Source organism: Euprymna scolopes, unplaced genomic scaffold (assembly GCF_053919585.1).
Source record: "Euprymna scolopes isolate OS-2025 unplaced genomic scaffold, ASM5391958v1 sca43, whole genome shotgun sequence".
NCBI lineage: Eukaryota > Metazoa > Mollusca > Cephalopoda > Sepiida > Sepiolidae > Euprymna > Euprymna scolopes.
The window spans coordinates 18,089-34,887 of record NW_027633469.1 but is presented as its reverse complement, the minus strand read 5'-3'; the positions used below and the strand labels follow the sequence as shown (position 1 = coordinate 34,887).

The 16,799-nt window shown below is 25.2% G+C and overlaps 1 long non-coding RNA gene across 1 annotated transcript; it reads right to left on the bottom strand.

The window, feature by feature from the left end:
- Positions 1-2,228: 2,228 nt before the first annotated feature.
- On the bottom strand, positions 2,229-15,769 carry LOC145274724 (uncharacterized). Its single transcript, XR_013866895.1, has 2 exons — positions 15,563-15,769; positions 2,229-3,574 (listed from the first exon to the last, which is right to left on the bottom strand). It is a non-coding gene; the product is annotated as an uncharacterized LOC145274724 (long non-coding RNA).
- Between the last annotated feature and the right edge of the window lie 1,030 nt (positions 15,770-16,799).

The window sequence follows — 16,799 nt, the reverse complement described above, 5'->3', positions numbered from 1 at the left end:
AAATTTTATTGCTTATAACGTGGCAATACTCCAGGTGGCCACACCGGACAGCAAATATAACCTGACATGCCCGACCCTGGGGAAGTTCGCTGGTATGAGTTCCATTTATGCATTTATGCTCATGGACTGCCCAAAAAAGTTCAACAGTTTTTCTGGTCACTCGGAAAACTCTCAGAGCTCGATAGCCTTGATCGTCGGACAAGGTTGGTTGGTTGGTTGGTTAGTCGCTTCAGCTTTCTTTACTCTTCCTCGGGGAGTCCATGGCTGATGGAATCGTTCTCCTCGAGTTAAATGCAATGGTACATGCTCTCACGCTGTGATTACATTAATTGCCGGGTATTGTCACTTGGACAGGGGTAGCTCCTGCAACTGAAGGCATGTTACTTTGTATAGCAATCGAGAAAAACATCAAAGCCGTTAAGTTTCTACAACTATACAATATTATATTTACAGACCAATGATCTAATTACAAAGTCAATCAAAATACATTCACACTTTTTGTACCATTGTATGTATGAGTGTTGAATCGTGACAACAACAGTCTATTTATCATAAATCTCGATAGTAGCAGACACAACTAAGTGAGTTCATTTTTTCTTACATTTAATGTCAACAACAACATGATGTACGGGGTAAAGGGGGGGGCTTTTTTCAGCAATAGCATCAAAGAGATGAATTGTTTTAGCCACATATTTTTGTTTTAGCAAGCCACATATCTATGTGTTAGAACCATATATGACAAAAGTACTCAACCAGAGGTTTTCCAGCTCACAAGAGGGAGAAGATTTGACAACGATATTCAATGTTTGTGTATGGTTAAGTGGTCCGGGACTTTGATATTTCTTCTCTAAGACTCACTCAACTCTGATCTCTGAAGTCTGTTCAACTCAAATGTCCAAAATCCCTCGGACATAAGTTCATATAAAGAGACAGAGTGGAGACTGAAGCTCCCAAGTCCAATCCAGCCAATCAGTGATGGCTACATCATATCCCCTTCTCTTCTGATAGGTCTAGTGCCAACCATACATAATCATTTATCAAGGTAAATTTCCATTGAGGTTTTCCCATGCCAGGTAGTCTTTGGGATCTGACCTCAGGATCAGATACTGCTCCAGGTCATAGCATAAGCTATTCACTACCGTTCTCTCGAAATACATTGTTTTCTTAGCAAAACAATGTTAACAATATATAAAACAATATATTATCATCAATCCCAAATCTGCTGAAGTATTTGTCCTTGTTTGGAGTCAGCAAGGCAATCGAGAATTTCCCAGGATTCTTCACATAATAAAAGCCGTAACACGGCTCTATTATATCTATTATATTATTATTATATTATTATTATATTATTATTATATTATTATTATCTAACTTGGCTCTATTAATGGCCGTTATTAATGTGAGATTCGACCACCATAAGTGGCTGAGTCACAGGTAATTGTACTCACACTCAGACCGACAGTCAATTAGAAGCCATAGAAAAAACTGACCCTAATAGAAAGGATGAAATCCCTGATTGCTATAAACAAAATGTATTTTTTTCAAGCAGATTTAACGTGTGATTCAACTTGTGATCCGTTTGCCTTACTTAATTTGAAGTGAGAAAATACGTTCATAAAATATTCGTAACTTTCCACTTACAAATAATTATCCCAACAAGAAACTATTTTTCTAAATGAAATCAGTGTGGACATGAAATACATAATCCGTTATTTTTTCTTTTATGTCAAACATTTACATGTAGATACACTTTTACGACGTGATAAAATAAAACACCAAAACCATCTTTTTCTGGTCATAAATCATATGGGTAACATCATTTCCTCAATCAAATGTCATTCTACACAGGTTGAAGATTCTCCAGGTCAATTAGAATCCTTTTGACATTCTAGTCGCATGAACATCAGATTTGCTGCATAATAAGTATCATAAAATTAAAGATTAAATCACTTTCAAAATGACAGCTGGTAACATTGACCAAACTGTGGTGACTTTTTTCTGTTTCTTTTTGTTGATTTTTTTACTCTACTTTCTCATCACAAAATGTCAGTCATTAGAAAACGCAACACATACGAAACACTATCCAACATTATTATATATTTTTTTAATACAGTAAGAAAATAAATATTTTATAAAATTATGTCTTGCTGCATTTTTACTTTCTGTAGCTCCTCATTCTGAAGTAAAGATAATTAATCTCTGCAAAGAATTAATGACAAATGCCTTTTACAACTTTGTTCAGACAGCCAGTAAACAACTTATTTGAAGATCTAAATACAATGGTGACTCAGGGGCAATGGGAAATTGGTTAACTATAAGAAATAGTTACGTTTGCGATTTTTACATAAAAATTACATTATTTGCAAATTTTATTAAGCAAATCAATAAATAATGTCCATTTTCTATACAGTTACAACATAAACCTTATTGCATAACAGCTTTTCCATTGACATATTATAGAAAAATAATATCGAAATGGTGTTAGTATGTTGCTTAGGTGCATTCTCTTTAAAATGTTAATGCACACACAACGTTAGTAGAATTATTTTGCATGGACATATGTATCATTGTACGTGAATGGCTTGAAAGTTTTAATATAAACACAACTATGGTTTATTTATTTTGCAATGTCCTCGCATGTGCTTTTGTAAATTAGCCTTTAATGAAAATGCCGAACCACATTCTTCACAAGTGTATGGTTTTTCACCTGTGTGTTTTCGCATGTGGATTTTTAAATTCGACTTTTGAGAAAATGTTGAACTGCATTTTTCACAAGCATAAGGTTTCTCACCAGTGTGTGTTCGCATGTGGATTTTTAATTTTGATCTTTCTGTGAACGCTGAATCACAAACTTCACAAACATAAGGTTTTTCACCAGTGTGTGTTCGCAAATGGATTTTAAGATAAGCTTTGTCCGAAAATGCTGAGCTACACACTTCACAAACATATGGCTTTTCACCAGTGTGTGTGCGTATATGGAGTTGTAATGTTGATGCTTGTAGGAATGCTGAGCCACACACTTCACAAGAATATGGCTTTTCTCCAGTGTGTTTCCGCATATGAATTTTTAAATGTCCTTTTTGTGAAAAAGTTGAACTGCATATTTGACAAGCATAAGGTCTTTCACCACTGTGCGTCTTCATGTGTTTCTGTAAGGTTGATCGTTTTGAAAATGCTGAATCACATACTTGACACTGATATGGCTTTTCACCCGTGTGCGTTCGTATGTGTATTTTTAATGATGATCCTTGTAAAAATGTTGCTCCACACACTTGACATGAATAAGGTTTTTCTCCTGTGTGCGATCGCATGTGGACCTTCAAATGGGATTTTTCTGAAAACGATGAATGACACAATTCACAAGAAAAAGGTTTCATTCCAGTATGTGTTTGCATGTGTCTGTTTAACTTGGATGGAAATGAAAATGATGAGTCGCACAATTCACAAGCGTAACGCTTCTCTATCTTGTTTTTTTGCATTGTTCTTTGTAAATAAAGTTTTCTGAAATTTATTTTGGAAACAATCTTCGTATTCTGATGCATTTATCAAAATACTTTGTTTTTCAATTATTACCCTGTGAATAAATAAAAAAAATGTTAGAATATATGATATAAAATGAATCGCATATGCTATTTAATTATCAAAAATATTTATAACCATTAAATTGATGAGGAACTGGTTTTTAAATAATATTATAGTCATCCTAGTTTTTACCGTTTGCAGTTGTTCATACATGACAATGACACCAGGCTTCAGAATTTATACATAAACTAAAACAAAATACCAAATGCCATGAGAACAAAGTTAACGAATAAAATCTAAATTGCATACCAAAGATATAACAGTAACATCTATGCATCACAATTTTAAAGCTCATATGTACGATTGTGACATTTAATACATATGTTATGCAGTTATTATTATTTAAAACATTATTTAAAGCATCTAATATTATTTAAAACATTATGATTTAAAACATTTACAATTATTTAAAACCTTACAATTTAAAGCATTTATTATTATTTAAAACATTTACTATTTAAAACATTTATTATTATTTAAAACATTTACAATTATTTAAAACATTATTATTCAAAGCATTTATTATTATCAAAAACATTTACAGTTATTTAAAACATTTACAATTATTTAAAACATTTATTATTTAAAACATTTATTATCTAAAACACTTATTATTAAAAACATAATTTAAAGCATTTATTATTATATAAAACATTTATTATTTAAAACATTTATTATTTAAAACATTTTTATTATTTAAAACATTAATATTTAAAGCATTTAACATTTTTATTATTTAAAACATTTAGTATTATTGAAAACATTTAGTATTATTGAAAACATTTAGTATTATTTAAAACATTTAAAATTATTTAAAACATTATTTAAAAGATTTATTATTTGAAAGATTTATTATTATTTATTATATTATTTTTTATTATTATTATTATTAAACCGTTTACTATTTAAAACATTTACAATTATTTAAAACATTATCATTTAAAGCATCTATTATTTAAAACATTTATTTTAAACATTATTATTTAAAACATCATTATTTATAACATTTATTATTTAAAACATTTATTATTATTTAAAACATTTACAATTAATTAAAACATAATTTGTAAGATTTATTATTTAAAAGATTTATTATTTAAAACATTTATTATTATTTAAAGCATTTATTGTTTAAACCATGTATTATTTTTTAAACATTTATTTAAAACATTTATTTTTATATAAAACCTTATTATTTAAAACATTTATTTGAAACATTTATTATTTAAAACATTTACAATTATTTAAAACATTATTATTTAAAAGATTTATCATTTAAAAGATTTAATATTATATAAACCATTTATTATTATTTAAAATATTATTAAAAACATTTATTATTATATAAAACGTTATTATTATTTAAACCGTTTATTATTATTATTTTAACATTTAATGATTAAAACATATACAATTATTTAAAACATTATTATTTAAAGCATTTATTATTATCTAAAACATTTATTATCATTTAAAACATTTACAATTATTTAAAAAATTATTATTTAAAACATTTATTACTATTTAAAACATTATTATTTAAAACATTTACAATTATTTAAAACATTTATTATTCAAAGCATGTATTATTTAAAGCATTTATTGTTATTTAAAACATTTATAATTTAAAACATTTACAATTATTTAATAAATTTATTATTTAAAACATTTATTATGTACAGCATTTATTATTTAAAACATTTATTATTATTTAAAACATTTACAATTATTTAAAAAATTATTATTTAAAACATTTATTACTATTTAAAACATTATTTAAAACATTTATTATTCAAAGCATGTATTATTTAAAGCATTTATTGTTATTTAAAACATTTGTAATTTAAAACATTTACAATTATTTAATAAATTTATTATTTAAAACATTTACAATTATTTAAAACATTATTATTTAAAAGATTTTTCATTTAAAAGATTTAATATTATATAAACCATTTATTATTATTTAAAATATTATTAAAAACATTTATTATTATATAAAACGTTATTATTATTTAAACCGTTTATTATTAGTTAAACATTTATTGATTAAAACATATACAATTATTTAAAACATTATTATTTAAAGCATTTATTATTATCTAAAACATTTATTATTATTTTAAACATTTATTATAATTTAAAACATTTACAATTATTTAAAAAAATATTATTTAAAAAAATATTATTTAAAACATTTATTACTATTTAAAACATTATTATTTAAAACATTTACAATTATTTAAAACATTATTATTAAAAAGATTTATGATTTAAAAGATTTAATATTATATAAACCATTTATTATTATTTAAAATATTATTAAAAACATTTATTATTATATAAAACGTTATTATTATTTAAACCGTTTATTATTAGTTAAACATTTATTGATTAAAACATATACAATTATTTAAAACATTATTATTTAAAACATTTATTACTATTTAAAACATTATTATTTAAAAAATTTACAATTATTTAAAACATTTATTATTCAAAGCATGTATTATTTAAAGCATTTATTGTTATTTAAAACATTTATAATTTAAAACATTTACAATTATTTAATAAATTTATTATTTAAAACATTTATTATTATTTAAAACATTTATTATTATTTAAAACATTTACTAGTATTTAAAACATTTACTAGTATTTAAAGCATTTATAATTTAAAACATTTTCAAATATTTAAACATTTATTATTTAAAACATTTATAATTTAAAACATTTACAATCATTTAAAACATTTCTTATTTAAAGCATTATTATCTAAAACATTTATTATTTAAAAAATTTATTATCTAAAACATTTATTATTTAAAACATTTATTATTATTTAAAACATTTACAATTAATTAAAACATAATTTGTAAGATTTATTATTTAAAAGATTTATTATTTAAAACATTTATTATTATTTAAAGCATTTATTGTTTAAACCATGTATTATTTTTTAAACATTTATTTAAAACATTTATTTTTATATAAAACCTTATTATTTAAAACATTTATTTGAAACATTTATTATTTAAAACATTTACAATTATTTAAAACATTATTATTTAAAAGATTTATCATTTAAAAGATTTAATATTATATAAACCATTTATTATTATTTAAAATATTAAAAACATTTATTATTATATAAAACGTTATTATTATTTAAACCGTTTATTATTAGTTAAACATTTATTGATTAAAACATATACAATTATTTAAAACATTATTATTTAAAGCATTTATTATTATCTAAACCATATATTATTATTTAAAACATTTATTATCATTTAAAACATTTATTATCATTTAAAACATTTACAATTATTTAAAAAATTACTATTTAAAACATTATTATTTAAAACATTTACAATTATTTAAAACATTTATTATTCAAAGCATGTATTATTTAAAGCATTTATTGTTATTTAAAACATTTATAATTTAAAACATTTACAATTATTTAATAAATTTATTATTTAAAACATTTATTATTTACAGCATTTATTATTTAAAACATTTATTATTATTTAAAACATTTACTAGTATTTAAAACATTTACTAGTATTTAAAGCATTTATAATTTAAAACATTTTCAAATATTTAAACATTTATTATTCAAAACATTTATAATTTAAAACATTTACAATTATTTAAAACATTTCTTATTTAAACATTTATTATTTAAAACATTTATTATGTAAAACATTTAATATGTAAAACATTTATTATGTAAAACATTATTATTTAAAACATTTATTAGTATTTAAAGCATTTATAATTTAAAACATTTTCAATTATTTAAACATTTATTATTTAAAATATTTATAATTTAAAACATTTACAATTATTTAAAACATTTCTTATTTAAAGCATTTATTATTATCTAAACATTTATTATTTAAAACATTTGTTATTATTTAAAAAATTTATTATTTAAAGCATTTATTATTTAAAGCATTTATTATTTAAAGGATTTATTATTTAAAGGATTTATTATTTAAAGCATTTATTATTTAAAGGATTTATTATTTAAAACATTTATAATTATTTAAAGCATTTATTATTTAAAACATTTTGATTTTTTAAAACATATTTAAAAGATTTATTATTATTTAAAACATTTATATTTAAAGCATTTATTTAAAACATATGTTGAAAGCATTTATTATTATTTAAAACATTTATATTTAAAACATATTTAAAAAAATGTATTATTTAAAACATTTATATTTAAAACATTTATTATTATTTAAAACATTTATATTCAAAACATTTATTATTTAAAACATTTATTATTTAAAACATTTATTATTTAAAACATTTATTATTATTTAAAACATTTATTATTATTTAAAACATTTATTATTATTTAAAACATTATTATTTAAGACATTTATATTTAAAACATTATTATTTAAAACATTTATTATTATTTAAAACATTTATATTTAAAATATTTATATCTAAAATATTTTTATTTAAAACATTTATGATTTGAAATATTTATATTTAAAACATTTATTATTATTTAAAACATTCATATTTAAAGCATTTAATATATGATCAACCTAGAGTTGTTTATGTAATGAGTATCATTTTAGTGATCTTATTTATACATGAATTTAAAAAGATACTCAAGTGCCATATGAATAAAAAAGAGTAACAAACTAAAATATAAAGATATATTTTTAATTACAAGCAAAAAACTTGTTAACAACGTTTCGACTATCGATATTTATGTAATAAATTCATGAGAAACAAACAAAATAATTTCAGAATAAAAAGTAAAAACAAGGAAAAGCATTTCTCTATTTTGTTAAGATCTGATCTGATCCATTTGATGTAGTACTTCGTTTAAAGGTTGACGTAGTTTATTAATTTGTAAAAATATCAAGATTTACAGATTTTTTCGTAAAAACACTGAATGAAAAACTTATTACTAAGAGTTTACATATTTTAGTTAACGTTTTTGAAAATTCTCGGTCAAAGCATACCATTGTTCACAAATATTTTATTTGAAACTATTTCGACCAACTATTTTTCCATTATTAATTAAAACATTATTAGAATTAAAAGAATGTGATGATAAATTGAATTTGATAATATGAATACATTTAATGCAAAATTAAAAAATACACACATCTAAATATTTACAAAATTATTTAAATCTAATTTGTCAAATACTTATAAAAATAGAAATCGGTTTTATTTCCTTCTAAAAACATGAGAATTAAAAAGGAAAATTAAAATAAATAACTTATTTAAATTAGTATATATATTTATTTTAATTTTCCTTAAAAAATATATATAGTTTATATGATTATATAATTACACATTCTTATTCTTCAGAAAATATAGTTTATATAATTATGTAAATGCACAAAGAAATATTTTAAAATAGTGAAAACATATCTAACACATATATATATCTAAACGCATATATATATATATATATATATATATATATATATATATAATTGATATGTAGTTTGGTTGAAGCATTGTGTGGGATAGGTATGTAGTAGAGAATTAGAAGGCTGTCACAATGCGAGGAATGAGATATAGTCGTTGTTGGTGATGAAACAAGTGGCGATTTACAAATCAATAAGTACATACATATATTTATTCAATTGTTTTAAGTATAAATGTCTTGTTATGTCTACGACAATATCCATTATTAATTACGGAAAAAAAATTCCCTTTTCAAATGGCAGACGTGACAGATCGATTCAAAGCATGCTAAATGATGGAGCAGAAATTGGATAGCTGTGTGGAGCCTCGGAGCAAATATAAGGAGGGGGTTTGACATTTTTTTTTGTTCGTTTTTCTTTATAAAAAAATTTGTCTACCAAAAAGTAGCCAGCCGAATTTTTACACTACAAATCGGCCCTCCCTACTAAGGCCATTATCGAATATGCAAGGAATGAGATCATCTGCATCCAAAACAAGAGCAGTAAGCCTAAGGACAAGACAGAATGCACAAAACAGTTCCACCAGGTCCTAGAGACAAATGGATACCCCCAGCATCGTCATTAAACACCTCTGGAACACGAGAAAACGTGTAAGAAGCTTTCCCACCAATACCTGCTTCCTTAAAATGCTCCATCTCAGCGACAAGATCACAACGGTTATCCACAGGCCATAAGAAGGGAAGGTCTCAATATGCAACTAGCCCACTCCAGACCATCCCTTAGACAGAAACTTTCTAAACACAAGCACAATGAGGACCCACCACCATGCACACTGACAAATTGCCCGTATATCCTGCAACCATGTAATCTAGAAACTAGAATGCTCTGCCTGCGGAAAATTCTACGTGGGCAGCACCACAAGACCCCTACACATAAGAATCAAGGAACACACACAAACACAAGCATCATCATTCCACAAACACCTCAACACCAGCAAGCACTCATACATCTATTAAAGTCGATATTTTAACCACAGAACGCAATATTGGGAATCTTCGCATAAAGGAATCATTACTAATATCCAAATTACGGCCAGAACTCAACAACAGACAGGAGCTCGGATCATCATTCATTATATAACTTTACATCGGCTCTCACCAAAGACTTACCATTACAACCTTTACCCATTAGAACAGATACACCACTGCACACCGCCCATACACTAACTCACAGTCCAGACAGGGCCTTACCACAAGCCCCCCACCCATATAAATTATATATAAAAAAAGAAATTAAATAAATAAGTAAATAACAGCAATATATAAAAACATAATAATAAAACATAACTGAAATAACATAAACCAATTTTTAAAAAACTGTTTGATTTAAGCTAACCCACCTATTCAAAGCCAAATAAACACTAACAACAAACACAAATAAATTAATAAACAAATAATAATAAAGAATTAAATAGAAAAAAATGTTCCATCTATAACCACTTATAGTTTTATTAAAATAAATTTACAATTCCCAAGGAATGTCAATCCAGCGCCCCCCTTCCCAGCTATCTTCCTATTCCTGACAACTGAACCCCTAACCTAAACACCCCAACAGCCGACTGAGAGCGCCCCATCCTGCACCCCCTCCCTTCCTCTCTCACATCCCACTTCCACTTCTCTCTTCCAAAAGCTAACCAGTACCAGCCTACTAGCGACTTATGTGACCTAGATACACCAAGTCATCCCACTGAATATGCTAGGATGTAAATAAATTAAACAAATAAATGAATAATACAGAGCAGCAGAAAAAAATAATAATAAAGACAACAAAATAGACAGAGAATATACAAAATTAAAAAAGCTTACGCTAAAGCAACAAGTTATAAACTAAAAAAATAAAAAATGAATAATATATATATATATATATATATATATATGTACAAAAAATGTTTTATAAAGTAAAAGGAACAAAAAAATATGCTAAACCCCTCCTTACATTTGCGCCGAGGCTCCACACAGCCATCCAATTTCTGCTCCATCATCTAGCATGCTTTAAATCGATCTGTCACGTCTACCATTGAAAAGGGAATTTTTTTTCCGAAATTAATCATGGATATTGTCGCCGACATAACAAGTAAGACATTTGTATTTAATACAATTGAATAAATATATGTATATATAGACACATATGTATGTAATTATTGATTTGTAAATCGCCACTTGTCTTCTTCTTCTTCCAACAACGACGACATCTCATTCCTCACATTGTGATAGCCTTCTAATTCTCTATTATATATATATATATATATATATATATATATATATATATATAATGGAGTTTTTGTCTATTAATTCTATTTTCGATCCTTTCCAACTTCCAAATAACAGTCTTCACTTGGCTGATGTAATGACCATATTTATCATGAGTCCGCATACTTTCCGATCCTTCAGGGGTTATCATCAAGGATAGATTAATCTAACTTGTTTTGAACAATTTATAATGTTGGTTAATTATTGGTTAATTATTGGTTAATGAGAAAAAAAAACTTTATAAATTGTTCAAAACCAGTTAGATTACTTTATCCCTGATGATGAATCCTGAAGGATTGGAAGTACTCGGACTTATGATATATATATATATATATATATATATATATATATATGGCAATTACATCAGCCAGTTCCTGCCAGAAGTGAAGACTGTTATTCGGAAGTTGGAAAGCATCGAAAATAGAATAGACAAAAAGCATCTATTTTATTCAATGAAATATGCCATAGAGAAAAAAATGCGGCCTATCGACATATATAAATATGTGTGTATGTGGTTACAGCAGGGATTGATTTACTTTTGGGTTGACACGCATAACTTGCATTGCAATGCACTAAATGACAATATTTCAAAAGAAAATGATAAAAATTATTTTTAGAATCAAGGGTTACACTTCCTTTATGTTACTTAAAATATTAAATTCAAGATTATTTATACTTTTATACAAATCAATATCCAACATGTATTCAGCGGAAAGAGCCCTTCTCATCATTAAAATTATAATTTTATTCATAAGTTTCAATTATTAAAATCCAAGGGAGAGAACAGTATTTTAAACTATGGTCAAAGCATGAAATAAATAACACAAAAAAATCAAACTGGAGAACGAACGATTGCTTCCGGAAAGAATAAATTAACCTAAAATTAAATGAAAAACTTTCCCGTTTTCATTAAATCGAAACATTTCCAATTAAACAATTACGGATATACGTTCTTTTTCACTTTATTTACTTTTTTCCTAGTTCTTTCCGGAAGTTTATCTAATTTAATTATTTTGTTATTTCTTTCTAACTTTGGCCATAGTTTAAAATACTGATTTCTCCCTCTGATTCTAATCGACAGGTGCTCGAAATAAAATGGTGTCTCCAGTTTCGGCGATCAAGTGCAGAAGCACCTTCATTTTTAGTAATGTCCATTTCCAAAAGGAAGCGATGGTGGATAAGTTGAGAAAAAAAATGTCTTTAAAATTTCTTAGCAATTGAAAAACGAAACATCATTCACGTGAGAATAATTGCTAAGTACAAAAGTAATAGTTTTGTTCATTTCTGAGTTTTGTTTTATTCATCCTTTCTTTTTGCCTCTTGTAAAAGACACATGGTGCTGCCACCTTACAGAACGGAAAAAAAAGTATTTAAAATTAAAAGTACAAATAGGGAAAGAATTCGTTACTAAGAAAGTAATATTCACTTTCTTCATTAATCAATCGAGAAGTCTTATTTTATAGTAAAAATAATGTTTGTGGATTGTCTACTCGTTTTAGAAACTTTTAGAAAATAAATTCTTGAAATAATAAAGTTTAGGTCAATTTACAAGTAAATTCACGTGAATTAATTTCCTGTAAAATTTGAACTATTTGAACAATTTGTTAGTTTTTTTATGTCAAACTCTATGACCCGTCTTGACCCCAACGAATGGTAAATGAATTTTATCATTTTTCTAGACATTTTTTTCTAGACATTTTTTTCATCTTTGTTATTCGAAACAAATGATTTTTAATAAATAAGTATTTTTTGGGTTTGTATTACTGTACACATAGATTCGAAAAAGTTGTCAAAAAACAACATATAACAAATAAATGTTATCAAAGGCAAGTTAAGTTACTTTTCTACCAAACTGGATATAATTTTCTTGTTTTTATTCCATTTAATATGTTTATTCAGCTCGAAAAACATGCAGTGTTTACCGATGTATTGGAAAATTCAAGATGGCGGCCGATTCTCTCGTTAACACGGTAAGTTCAGGAAAAAGTGTTATAAATAATAAACTAGACAAAATACTATTAAAAACCACCGAATATATGTCAAGTTATGTCACGGTAACATATATTGAGCGAATTTCTAACAGTATTTTGTCTAGTTTATTATTTATTACACCTTTTTCCAAACTTACCGTGTTAAAGAGAGAATCGGCCGCCATTTTGAATTTTCCAATACATCGGTAAACACTGTATGGTTTTCGAGCTGAATAAACATGTTAAATTGAAAAACACCAAAATTATATCCAGTTTGGTAGAAAAGTAGCTTATCTTGCCTTTGATAATATTTATTTGTTATATATTTGTTTTTTGACAACTTTTTCGAATCTATGTGTACAGTAATACAAACCCTATTTTTTATTAAACAATACGTTACACTAATGGATTTTCATACACAATTTACCTTATTATAATGGTAATACGTTTTCAATTAAACGTTCAGATAAGTCATCTTCACAATTAAGCTATATTTTTTATCTCAACTTTTATAAAAAAAAAAACACTTGTTTTTAACATAAAACGGATGAATTATTTTTAACTATTAAAAATAATTAACATACAATACTCAACATCAAAATAAAAAAATAAAATTAAAATAAGTAAAATAAGAATAAAAATAATATTAGTGTCAAATTTTTAATAAATATATAAAAAAAGATTTAATGAGGTAAAATTCAGTAATTTTTTAATTTCAAATACAGCGGTATGTTTTTCGAGCTGAATAAACATGTTACATTAAATAAAAACACTAAAAAATTATCCAGTTAGGCAGAAAAGTAACTTGTCTTGCCTTTGATAACATTTATCTGTTATATTTTTGTTTTTTAACAACTTTTTTTAATCTATGTGTACAGTAATACAAACCCCATTGAACATAGTTCAGTAGATATAAAGTCTGGAAATTTGTCCAAGTCTTCTGGAATACCTTGTATAATAAATATTACTTCATCAGATTTTCCTGCAAACTTTTATCGTACTAATAAAATAAAAGTTTGATGATACTGAATGAAAAATAAGTTGTAAATAAGGAAATACAATGTTTAAGATTTAGGTATGGGCAAAATGAATGCCGCTGCTGCTGCTCAAAATGTATAAACATTTTAACTCCTCTCTTTACTTAAAAATTCACCAAAAATCGGGAAATAAACAAATTTTAATTAAATTTTCAGTATTTATCGAATAATGATCGCGGAATTATAATTAACTAATTATTTTTATTTAAATCTCTGTGGAAATGTATTATTTTGTTTAATCAAAAATACCTTTACTAAAGTTATGGTTTTCAGTAGTAAATAAAAAACGCAAGAATTTATTTTTGCTTTTCTTATATAAAGCATCGTAATTTGTAACAATAAAATAATTTTTACAGGAATATTACGAAAAAAAGCCATAAAGTCCGTATTAATGAATTCGATATAACTCAAAGAAAAATGAATTTCTAAAACTACCGATTGAATTAAGTATTGTTTATTGAATATTTTCACACACAAAAAAAAATTATAATTACAAAAATATTTCTATTTTTTTTTTAATTACAGGTTTCGCATAATTTTTATATGCAAGATTTTAATAATTTCCTTCCTCGCAAGAATGTGAAACTTTCAGCGTAGCAATAGCATATTTGTTATATAATATTGAACAATGATTAAAAAAAAAATCATTTAAAAATAGTTTCGATTATGCACGAGTTTTATCCGCATCCAACGGCGATCTAAAAAAAAGTCGTCTTATGCTCGCCTCGAATTAAATTTTCAAATATATAAATTCTTCTTTCATTAAAGTTTAACTCTTTGGACCCCGACCCAATTAAACAATAAGAAGTCAAAAAGACAATAGACGAATTATTGGTGCTAGTGCAAGTGCACTTATTGATACGCGCTATTTTTTTAAATAGTATTTTCAAGTTTAATTAAAGTTTTATATTTTTTTAATTTTTTTTTTTTTTTTGTTAAATTGTACCCTCCTCTCCCCATGTAAGAATGCCTTTCTAAATAATAACGTTATTATTTCGGCAATAAGTTCACTAGTACCAAATTATTTGATAACGAAATATCAGCGGTGTTGTCTTTTTAGTTATGTTGCAAGGGTCGATATATCAGTCGGGTTCGAAAATGTTGATATTTATTTAATGACAATTATCGACCCCCCCCCCAAAAAAAAAAAAGTTTTCATCCGATCATAGAATAAAATGTAATTTCTTTGGGAAATTACTAAACCCATTTACGATAAGGTAAACTAATTCAAGTAAAATTAGACTTACTTCTCTCCAATCTTCTTTTGTTTGATTTGTTTTGTATAAAAGAAAAACGCAGCTGAAGGATTTGCGTATTTAATGTTGGGATGTTGTGAACGAATCCCGCAGTCAAATATGCAAAATGGTTACCCTAAAAAGCAGTTTCGCAGAAAATTAAAATCGCTAAGGAGAACACCTTCAACAAAGATGCGGATCTCTTAGAGAATTAAATACAAAATATTGGTAAACGCGCATATTCACTCAGTCGATCGTGGCCAACGTAAATGGAAGACCATTCCACTAAAATCACGTAACCTGCTGACGTCGCAGTACAACGGCCACGTTTAGGCGATAGGCGACTATTACGAGGATTATTTTAAAACGAGTACATTTTAATAAAGACACTTTGAAAATATAAAACTTCATTACAGTATCCCCCTCCCCACTAAAAAAAAAAAAAAAAAATACTCTCTTTTAATTGCACTGGTCCAAATGTTAAATAATTTTTCACCTTTCGAAAAACAAAAAGTCACTTTTGGTCTAGTTTTAAACATCTCTAGCCATTTTTTTTGAGAATATTTTCATGATAGTGGTCTATTGTTTAATCGGCCGTCTATACTTGACAATATTTATATGTTAGGTACGGGCAAAATGAATGCCGATGCTCAAAATGTATAAACGTTTTGACCTTTACTTAAAAATTCACCAAAAATCAAGAAATTAACCAATTTTAATGAAATTTTCAGTATTTATCAAATAATGATCGCGGAATATAAATTTTTGTTGAAATGTATTATTTTGTTTGAACAAAAAAGACCTTTACTAAAGTTATGGTTTTCAGTAGTAAATAAAAAACACAAGAATTTATTTTTGATTTTTTTTATATAAATAAAGCATCGTAATTTGTAACAATAAAAAAATAATTTTTACAGAAACATTACGAAAAAAATCTCCTAAAGTCCGTATTAATGAATTTGATATAACTCGAAGAAAAATGAATTTCTTGAACTACCATTGAATTAAGCATTCTTTATTTAATATTTTCACTCAAAAAAATTATAATAGCAAAAAGATTTCGCATAATTTTTATATGCGAGATTTTTAATAATTTCCTCGCTCACAAGAATATGAAACTTTCGGCATAACATAATTTTTATAAAATCTTGAACAAATTTTTTTTTTAAATTGATAAACAGGAACATAAAAATACTTAAATTAAAAAATGATAAAAACTGATACAAACGTTCAGAATAGGAATGTATCG